Source organism: Tupaia chinensis, unplaced genomic scaffold (genome assembly GCF_000334495.1).
Source record: "Tupaia chinensis unplaced genomic scaffold, TupChi_1.0 Scaffold000278_1, whole genome shotgun sequence".
In the NCBI taxonomy this organism is placed as follows: domain Eukaryota; kingdom Metazoa; phylum Chordata; class Mammalia; order Scandentia; family Tupaiidae; genus Tupaia; species Tupaia belangeri.
In genome coordinates this window covers 945107-954520 of record NW_006159761.1, presented here as the reverse complement: position 1 = coordinate 954520, position 9414 = coordinate 945107, and the positions used below count along the sequence as shown (strand labels likewise).

Genomic DNA, 9414 nt, shown 5'->3' with positions numbered 1-9414 from the left:
ACAATTACACAATGCCAAAAGCCATGATTGGCTTCCCTTCAAAACCTGACCTTCAAAACCTTGCTCTGATTGGCCACTAGAATTCCTCAGATTTGCATATCCAGCACCTCATGATTGGTCCAAAAGCAACCAATCACAGCCCACCAGTGTGTATATAACCACAATGCCTGCCCCACAGTAGCCAGACGACAACGACCAGGAAGACGACAACGACCAGGAAGATGACGACTAAAGATCCTGAAGAGTTGTAACACTACATCGTCTCCAGATGACCCTGGAGAGTTGTGACACTGCATTGTCTCCGTGCTGTACCTTGCTGCCCACAATAAACAGACGACACTGAAGACACGGTGTCGTCTCCGTGTTGTAACACTATGCTACTTGTCCTGGCTCTCACTCCTTCACTCAGGAAACCTGTTCGACTGTCCCCCTAGGTCGGCACACGTGGCACCCAAACAGGGACAGAACATGTGGCTCCCGAACTGGGTCAGGACAGACAGCAGTGATGGATGTGTCCATTGGATTGTGGTAATCTTTTCACCAGGTATCCATACATGAAGTCATCCGATATACACCTTGTGTGTAAACGTTTTGTCAATTATATCTCAATAAAGCTGTGGGGAAAAAAACAAACAATTTCTTCAGTCCAGGACCAAAACCAAGTGAGTGCTGGAAGCTCAGCCAACAGAAAGGCAGCGTTTCTGTGATGTGCAGCTGAGCCTAGTGGGCTGCCCCGTGTCCCTGCTGGTGCGAGCTGCAGTATTGGATGTAAGCAATGGGCCGACCACACGAGAAAGTAGAAATGTAGAGTCTTTATTGGGAGTGCTCCAGGGTGAGGTTCACTGGTCCTAGAGAAAGGGGGAGAGAGGGAGGGAGATGGGCCAGAGAAGTTGCGCGCCAAGGAGGGGTTTAGCAATTTTTATAAGGGTATAGGGAAGGCGAGTGTCTTAGAGGTAGAAACAGTCCATGTATGGTAAAGGTTTGGGGGAGAGCAAACTACTGTGCCATGCGAGGTCTGGTGATGTGTGCAGAGTAGAACGCCGTGTGCAAAGTAGAGTGCCATGTGCAGAGTAGAGCCCTGTGTGCTACACATAGGTTAGATCTGAGTACAGTGCACGTCTGATGACAGACTAGATCCGGGTTGCATCAGTCGACTGTGGCGTGCTGTCTAACCACCACCTCCAAGCTGCCCAGGCCTCCGGCCTAACACTAGGGATCTTCAGGCTCAGCCTCGCACACATGTCCGAGGGCAGTGCTATTACACAGCAGACTTGATTAGGAGGAAAACGCTGAACTTGTACAAGACACTCTGCTTTCAAGAAGCAGTTACCAACCTTCAGAGTCCAGAATCATTTTCCTGACTGTCCCCAGCTCCCGACCTAGTAAGACCAAGTGGCTTGGGAGAGAAGAGGAGTGGAGGGATAATGTATGTAAAATCATCTTTTCTTTTTGTTATGAGAGGTTTTTGCTCTAGGGCGCGTGCGCTCACCAGAAAGACAGAGAGAGACAGAGAGACAGAAAGCGAGAACTCACCTCTCAGGGGTGATGGCCACGCTGCAATGCCTTTTCCTCCATTCGCCTTTTAGGATTTTGGACAGGCACACACATGCGTTCGGCATGAGTTTAAGCCACTGGGTCTGGGACTTGAACGGTGATAGACTATATATGGGAGTCCAACGATATAGCCATTACGCCAATTGCTGTTCCCTGTACTAACCATTTTTAAAACAAGTTAAGTAGTAAGCTATCTGACACCAGCTAGGTGCTACCTTATAGTATATTCATTCTACTCAGAGTCTCACGCCTAAAGTCAGACATGGATTCACAGATGTGTATATACCAGCGGAAGTTGTTATTGAATGTAGCTAGATTATTTTTAAAAATTGTGAATCAATAAAATGTGAAGACAAAAAGGAATTGAAAACAGCTATAGGCACCTGAGATAGTGTGGGAGGACGGTGGGAAATGGCAGAGGGTGAGAAATGGGGTTGGGAACCAGCAGTTAGCGTAATGGCTATGTCACTGGACTCCCACGTAGTCGACCGCGGTTCGTGTCCCGGACCCGGTGGCTTAAAACTCACGCCGGGCACGTGTGCGTGCGTGCCCAAGATCCCGAGAGGAGAATGGAGGAGAAGGGATTGCGGTGTGACCATCCCCCCTGGGGGGTGATTTCTCGCTTTCTGTCTCTATGTCTCTCTCTGTCTGTCTGGCGAGCGCACGCGCCCTACAGTGAAAATCTCTCCAAAAAAAAGAAAAAGAAATGGGGTTAAAAAAATACACACACACACATATAGATATACATACACACATATAAAACTAGAAATGGAAAATTATTGATGATAACATGTATGATTAAGCTACTATGCAGTCTATTCTGTATGGGAAAGCACATTTTGTATGTTGTGACGATGCTCAGGGAGTGAATGTAAATTAATTAATTTAAAAACAAATGTTTCAGAAGAAAATGACAGTGCATTTGTCACTAGATTCTAGTTTTGTCCATATTTTAAGTTATTTTGTGAATCAATAAAATGTAGGAAAAAAGAATAATAATAATAACAAATAAAATACATAATTCTTATTTTTAATAAAGGAAGCCAGTAATAGTGGAAATGGAATATAGAGTATCAGTGTTCTCGATTTGTGTGTTCACTTATTGTTTCAATATAGTAATTTCATAAACATGATTGCTACCCTAAAAAACAAACGAACAAGTTAACTGTAGGGTTTCTATATTGAGCTAAGGTCATGAGGATCAAAATGAAAGTTTTCGCGTTGCAAAGCTCCAGTATTGGCCCTCTGGTGGTCCAACTTTCTCTAAGTGGTCTTGAGAGATCGTGACTTGTAGTAGCTGATAATCGTACTGCAATGTCCATTTAAATGGTAGATGCTGCAGGGTGGCGTTAGACCATTTTCTACTGCCCTTCACATAAGTAATAACTCCAGTGACCTCATTATTTTCAAGGCTATGCAAAATATGCTCACTTCTTCCCCAGAAGTCTCATACCATTATGGCATTAGACTCTGGTCTGAAGTGCACGATCTCATCTTCAAAATCATGTCCAGGCATGGTCTTCAGGTTCTCCCCCAGCTGGATGACCTCAATTCAGATATCTGTGAACCGAAAGAAACTACCTGCCACTCACCTGCAGCCCTAGCCAACATACAACAGCAAGCCAGCAGCAAGAGCCTCAGAGGACACTCCCACACAAACAGGGACTACTCGAGACAGATACGTAGATGGTTATTGGGTCATTCTTAGCAAATCTGAAATGTGTGTGGCCAGGCTTGTTTACTTCCCTTCCCTCTGGGGTCAGGGAATGTTCTAAGTTAGAGCACATTTTTTGCTTCTTTGGGCTGGGTTCCCTATTTCCATCAACAACTGCCAGTTCAGCGGACCTAGAACAACTCCAAGACACAGAAGAAGTAGCTTTTTTTTTTTTTTTCTTGGAGAGGTTTTTGCTATAGGGCGTGTGCACTCGCCAGAAAGACAGAAAGAGACAGAGAGATAGGAAGTGAGAAATCATCCCCGGGGGGGCTGGCCATGCCACAATCCCTTCTCCTCCATTCTCCTCTCGGGATCTTAGGCATGCACACACGCAAGCCCAGCATGAGTTTAGGCCACCAGGTCCGGGACTTAAACCACGGTCAACTACATGGGAGTCCAGCGACATAGCCATTATGCCATCCACTGGTTCCCAGAAGAAGTAGCTTTTATAGCTGTTTCTACCAAGTGCATGGTTGTGTAAGAGCTAATCATGCTATAACTGCAACAACTTCCTTATATCACTCGTAGCAGTTCTGCATTTCTGATAAAAATTCTGCCAATTAAAAATAGCTGACCCCATCAGTCCCAGAATTCCCTCAGTGGCATTATTTATTTATTTATTTTTTGGAGAGGTTTTTTCACTATAGGGCGTGTGCTCACCAGACAGACAGAGAGAAACACAGAGACAGAAAGCGAGAAATCACCCCCCGGGGGGATGATCACGCCACAATCCCTTCTCCTCCATTCTCCTCTCGGGATCTTGGGCACGCACGCACACGCGCCCGGTGTGAGTTTTAAGCCACCGGGACCGGGATGCAAACCGTGGTCGACTACGTGGGAGTCCAGCGACATAGCCATTATGCCAACTGCTGGTTCCCAGTGGCATTATTCATTGTGGACTTCTGATCTTAGGTCTGTGGATAATCCCTGCAGGGTCAGGAAAGGAGCAGCAGCCACCAGTGGGATTTTGATGTAAGGAATTCCAGGTTTGTAAATTTACAGCTTTGGGGACAACCATTTCCCATCTAGGTGGACCAATTGAGTTGAAAGGCCTGAGGGACTGGTGCCTGTAGCCACAGCAACAAAGCTTCTAATCATACCTTGGAGTCAATTAAACATGAACAGTCCAGATCTCCACCCAATTAAAATAACCGGTGCTTTAGGGAGAGGGTCAAACTGCTGTCTTCACAAGGTGGTGGCAAGGCAAACCCTGGTCCTCCGTGATTCCTAGTGTGGCCATCTCAGCTGAGATTGAAGGCAGCCTCTGCTAAAATGAAGCCACATTGGGAGGATTTACAGTGGGAACATAAAGACGACTCGTGGCCCCAAGGCAGTCATGCCACCGTGACCTGAAATTAGGCTGGACGCCAGGCTTTGCCTCCCTTGTGCTGGGTTGTCGGAAAAGTCGTAACATATTTTTCTATGCAAAAATGCTTAATGACTTTCCCGACAACCCAGTAGAAGGACCAGGCTGATGGCAGTGGGTGCATAGTTCCAGGTGATCTCAACGCAGAGTCTCTGAAGCCACATGACTGATGGGCTGAGCCAAGTAACTAACCATCTGGTCACACAGATGTAAATTAAACAGCTGGATCATTCATGTCAAGTCTGGGAAAAGGAATGATCAGCAGCATCGGCAGCGTGTACAGAAACCAAGCCAACGAGAGAGCGGTTTACCTATGTGGTGATGAAATAGCCTGAGAGAGGGACACCGGGACTTCGCTTCCAGGGCAGTTAGGAAGATGGGCAGATGCATCCCGAGAGCTGCACCCCAGTGTAGGTGTAACTGAAGTGTTAGAAGTGGCGTCTAAACTAGTGAGGGCCAGACATCATGTGTCCTGCTCTTACGCTGTCACACATCGGTCCTGGGGCTGTGTTCCTGGGGCACCATTTCTGAGGTCTGTGGAAGGTGGATTCTGTGGGATTTCTGAGGGCTGATGACACAAGCAGTACTTACACCTTAGTTTGTACTTGGGGGTCGGAGTCACATTTGCCTTGCTGTAGTGACTTGCCAAAGTGCAACCCACAGTTTGAAGAGCATATGAAAGACGCAGTGCTAGAGACTACTGCTATTTTAGCACCAAGTCTTTCCAACGATGAGCAAGTACCGTGAGTATTCAATGAAAGTTTTATTGCCATCTTCCTTGTAGCTAACTGTAACTGGAATAATGGAACAGTAGAACAGCCTGTTTAAAAAGACAGTTGAGAGAGGACCAGCAGGTGGTATGGTGGTTAAGGTGCTGAACTGCCACATGGCCGACTGTGGTTCGAGTCCTGGGTCTGAAGCTTTCTCTTTCTCTCTCTCTCTCTCTCTTTCTCTCTCTCTGGTGAGCACATGTGCCCTGTGGCAAATTAAAAAAGAATAGCAATAATAAATAAAATAAATAATTCATTAAAAAAAAAAAGATGGTTGACAAAACACCTGAGATGTGAATTGATCCTAAGTGGGCAAAATAGTCAAACCAATAGATGAAAGAACTACATGAAGAACACAAGAGGGTCCTGCAGCCCTCAGGACACATGCAAGGCAGTCCTACACCTCACCAGAATAAAGGTATCCAACCAGCAGATGGCATAATGGTTATATTGCTGGACCTCCACATGGCCAACCATGGTTCGAGTCCCAGATCTGGCAGAATAAAACTCACGCTAGGCGCATGTGTGTGTGCCCAAAATCTTGAGAGGACAATGAAAGAAAAGGGATTGTGGAGTGGCCATCACACATTAGGGATGATTTCTCACTTTCTTTCTTCCTGGCTCTCTCCAGTAAGCACACACAAACATTTCTCTTAAAAAAAAAAAAAAAAAAAAAGGTGTTCAACCAGATGCAAAGAGGAAAATTCATTTTCAGAAAGGCCTGTGGGTCCCTAGTAGCATAGAGTTGTTGTCTCCTTTTCTCCAGCTTAGGAGGCTCCATGGATACTTCTCAAGCCAAAGATGAAACATGTCCAGGAACTGTCCATGAGGGACAATGACTGCTTAGGCCATCGGAGGTCCTGCCCGCAGCATCAGACACCATTCTGCAGGACGAGAGGCCTCATGACTCAAAGCGAGGGGTGTTCCTGTGAGCGTCATGGATAGAAGGGGCGCTGAGGCAGAGGCAGAGATAGAGGACTGAGAGGTGTGGAGAGGAGCGCTGAGGAGTAGGGACCCCAACATACAAGGGACACAGGTTGGAGTCGCCCCTTTGTCACTGTGCTGGCTGCACTAGGCTGTGCTATTATCTACACTGGGGGTGACGACCATGGTTATGGCCATCTGTGTGGCTCTACTTCCCTTGCAGTGACCTCAGGCCTGGTGGTCTGTGTGCTGCCTTGTGTTCTCATAGGTCCTCGTGCCTTTGGCAGGGGCTACTCTTAGGTCATCTGAGCGTCCTCCCTGCTCTCCCACGCAGTACGGAACAAGGCATGTGCTCAGGGGAAGGGACATGGACGTTTCCAACAAGACACCCACAGGAGTCCTTGTCTACAGGAACTTCAGAAAGTTCACGGAAAATGGAGATAAAGGATGAATTCATTTTGGTGCAGAATCTTGAAATCCATTATAACTTCTTCACAGTATGCATTTCCCATGAACTTTTTGAAGACTCTTTGTGTATTTCCTGGTTTCAGATACTTGGCAGACCGCAGTTTTGAGTATTGGACCCTGCAGCTTGAAACTTACACTGGGCATGTGTGCCCAGAATCCCAGGAGGAGAGTAGAGGAGAAGGGATTACAGTGCAGCCATACTCTCTGGGGGGTGATTTCTCACTTTCTGTCTCTCTGGCAAGAACATGTCCTCCAGCAAAAGTCTCTCTCTCATAAAAAAGAATTTATCTACTAGTTTCCTATAAATTTGTAATTCTTATTTATTTATTTATATTTTATTGCCAGAGGGTGAGTGCATATGCCAGAGAGAGAAAAAGAGCAAGCACATGCAACTCCCAATGAGGTGTGGTCATGTGCAGTCCTTTTCCCTCCGTCCCTCCATCTCGTCAGGATTTGAGGCATGCAGGCACAGGTGTCTGGCATGTTCTCCAAGCCGCTGGGGTCAGATCCTGAACCACGGTCCATGCACGGAGCCCAACTGCTGCACCATGGGGTTGGTCTTAGAGCAGAATTCTTGACCGCGGCTACTCTTTCTGATGGGACGCCTAAGCCAAACGATACCTGGGCTCCTTGCTTAGAGACTAAGAGTGAATTGGTTTGACTTGGAGCTTGGACACTAGTATGTTTTTAAAAGCTCTCCACATGATTCGACTGAATGCATACTAGTGTAGGAAGCAGGACTATGCCACAATTCTCAAAGTGTGGGCTTGGAACCAGATCTGGAGTATCATTTGGGAATTTGTCAGAAATACAGATCTGGGGCCTCAGCTCAGGCCCACTGAATCAGAGACATGGAGGTATGGCAGGACAGCCCCCGGGGGCACAGGTAAGCTGGTGTCTGAACCACTGAGCTAGCGCCTAAGCCCGTGGGCTCTGAGTAAGCATTGCTTTATTTCTACCAGTGAGTGAGAAAGGCAGTGATGCCAAGCCTGATCCGTGGCAGAACTCTGTGGTCTGATGTGATTATTTGCTTTTCTTTGGAGATGAAATGAGTGTTTCTAAACGTAGTGTTTGATAAACTTCAGTGAGAATGAAGAGCTCACAGCTGTGTGACTGGCCTAGTCATTCTGAAGCAGAAGCTCTTCTCTAGTTCCCCTTCTTTCTCTCCCTCATTCCACCACCTTAAGGAGTGGATCTTTTTTTTTTTTTTTTTTTTTTTTTTTTTTGAGAGGTTTTTGCTATAGGGCGTATGCACTCACTAGACAGAGACAGAGAGACAGAAAGTGAGAAATCACCCTCCGGGGGGATGGCCACCCCACAATCCCTTCTCCATTCTCCTCTCGGGATATTGGGCATGCATGCACATGTGCCCGACGTGAGTTTTAAGCCACCGGGTCCAGGATGCAAACTGTGGTCGACTACATGGGAGTCCAGCAACGCAGCCATTATGCTAACTGCTAGTCCCAAGGAGTGAATCTTTATAGGAACTTCTGGCCCCCGAGACCAAGATGATAAGGACTAATCACACTCTGAGTTACTATTTCCAGGTTCGTATTTCATTTTGCGGTGTTTCTCCTCTGCCTGGAAAACTTCATCATTTACATAATGTGGGTCTACTGGTGATGCATTCCTTTAGCTTTGGTACATTTAAAAATATGTTAAAAAATATTTGCTGGAGACTGCATGTACCTGCCAGAGACACAGGAAACAGAGAGGAGGAGAGGGAGAAAGCGCCCCAAGCCCCACCTCACAATGGGTCATGGTCATGCCATGATCTTTTCTCCATCTCTCCATCCTGTTGGGATTTTGAGCACACACATATACATGCCTGGTGTGTTTTTCAAGCTGGTGGGGGTGGGATTCAAGCTATAGTCTACCATGTGGGATTGGGCTCCCTTAACCACTAGACTATAGGGCTGGTCCATAAGGTATCTTTTGTTTAACCTTCACTTTAAAACACATTTTCACTAGTGTATTAGGGCTCTCCAGAGAAACAGGACAGGACATACAGACATGTAAGAGGAGCATTACGACAGGATTGGCTAGGAGACTGTGGAGACTGCGATGTCCCACAGTGGCCGCAGAGCCAGGAGAGCCACTGGGGAGTGGATAGTGACTCCCAGTGTGAGATGGGGCCAGAGGACTCGGGGAGGAGAAGGTAAATAAATGGCTGTTCTATTAAGGTCTGTTTTGGGATGGTTTATTGTGCAACGGAAACTGATAGCCCCTCTAATAATGCTTTTGCCTTAAAGTTTACATTTTTCCTCATGAATATATTCACTCCATCTGCATTGCCTGTTTCTGTGGTGTTCTGGACTGGGACCTTGCCATGCCTTCCAATGGGGTTGAGACACATGGGGGTATGGCAGGGGGTGTCAGGCTTGGGCAGCCAGCCCTGCCTCCATGGCCTTTCCTGGCCTGGGTTCCCACTGCACGGGGCTGCAGCTTCATGGCGACTTTACACCATGGGGTCTCTTATTTGTATCTTTATTGCTCTGAGCAAAAAAGCTAATTAAAAAAAATCAAATTTTATTTCCTCTGTTCTGTCTCCAATCTGTTTAAATGATCTTTTGATATGAAATCATAGCTAGTATTTTATATCTAGAATTTTTTTTGTA

General features: G+C 46.5%; 1 pseudogene; it reads right to left on the bottom strand.

Moving 5' to 3' along the window:
* LOC102483352 (gamma-adducin pseudogene) overlaps positions 1 to 3070 on the bottom strand; it is a 12331-nt pseudogene extending 9261 nt beyond the window's left edge.
* Between the last annotated feature and the right edge of the window lie 6344 nt (positions 3071 to 9414).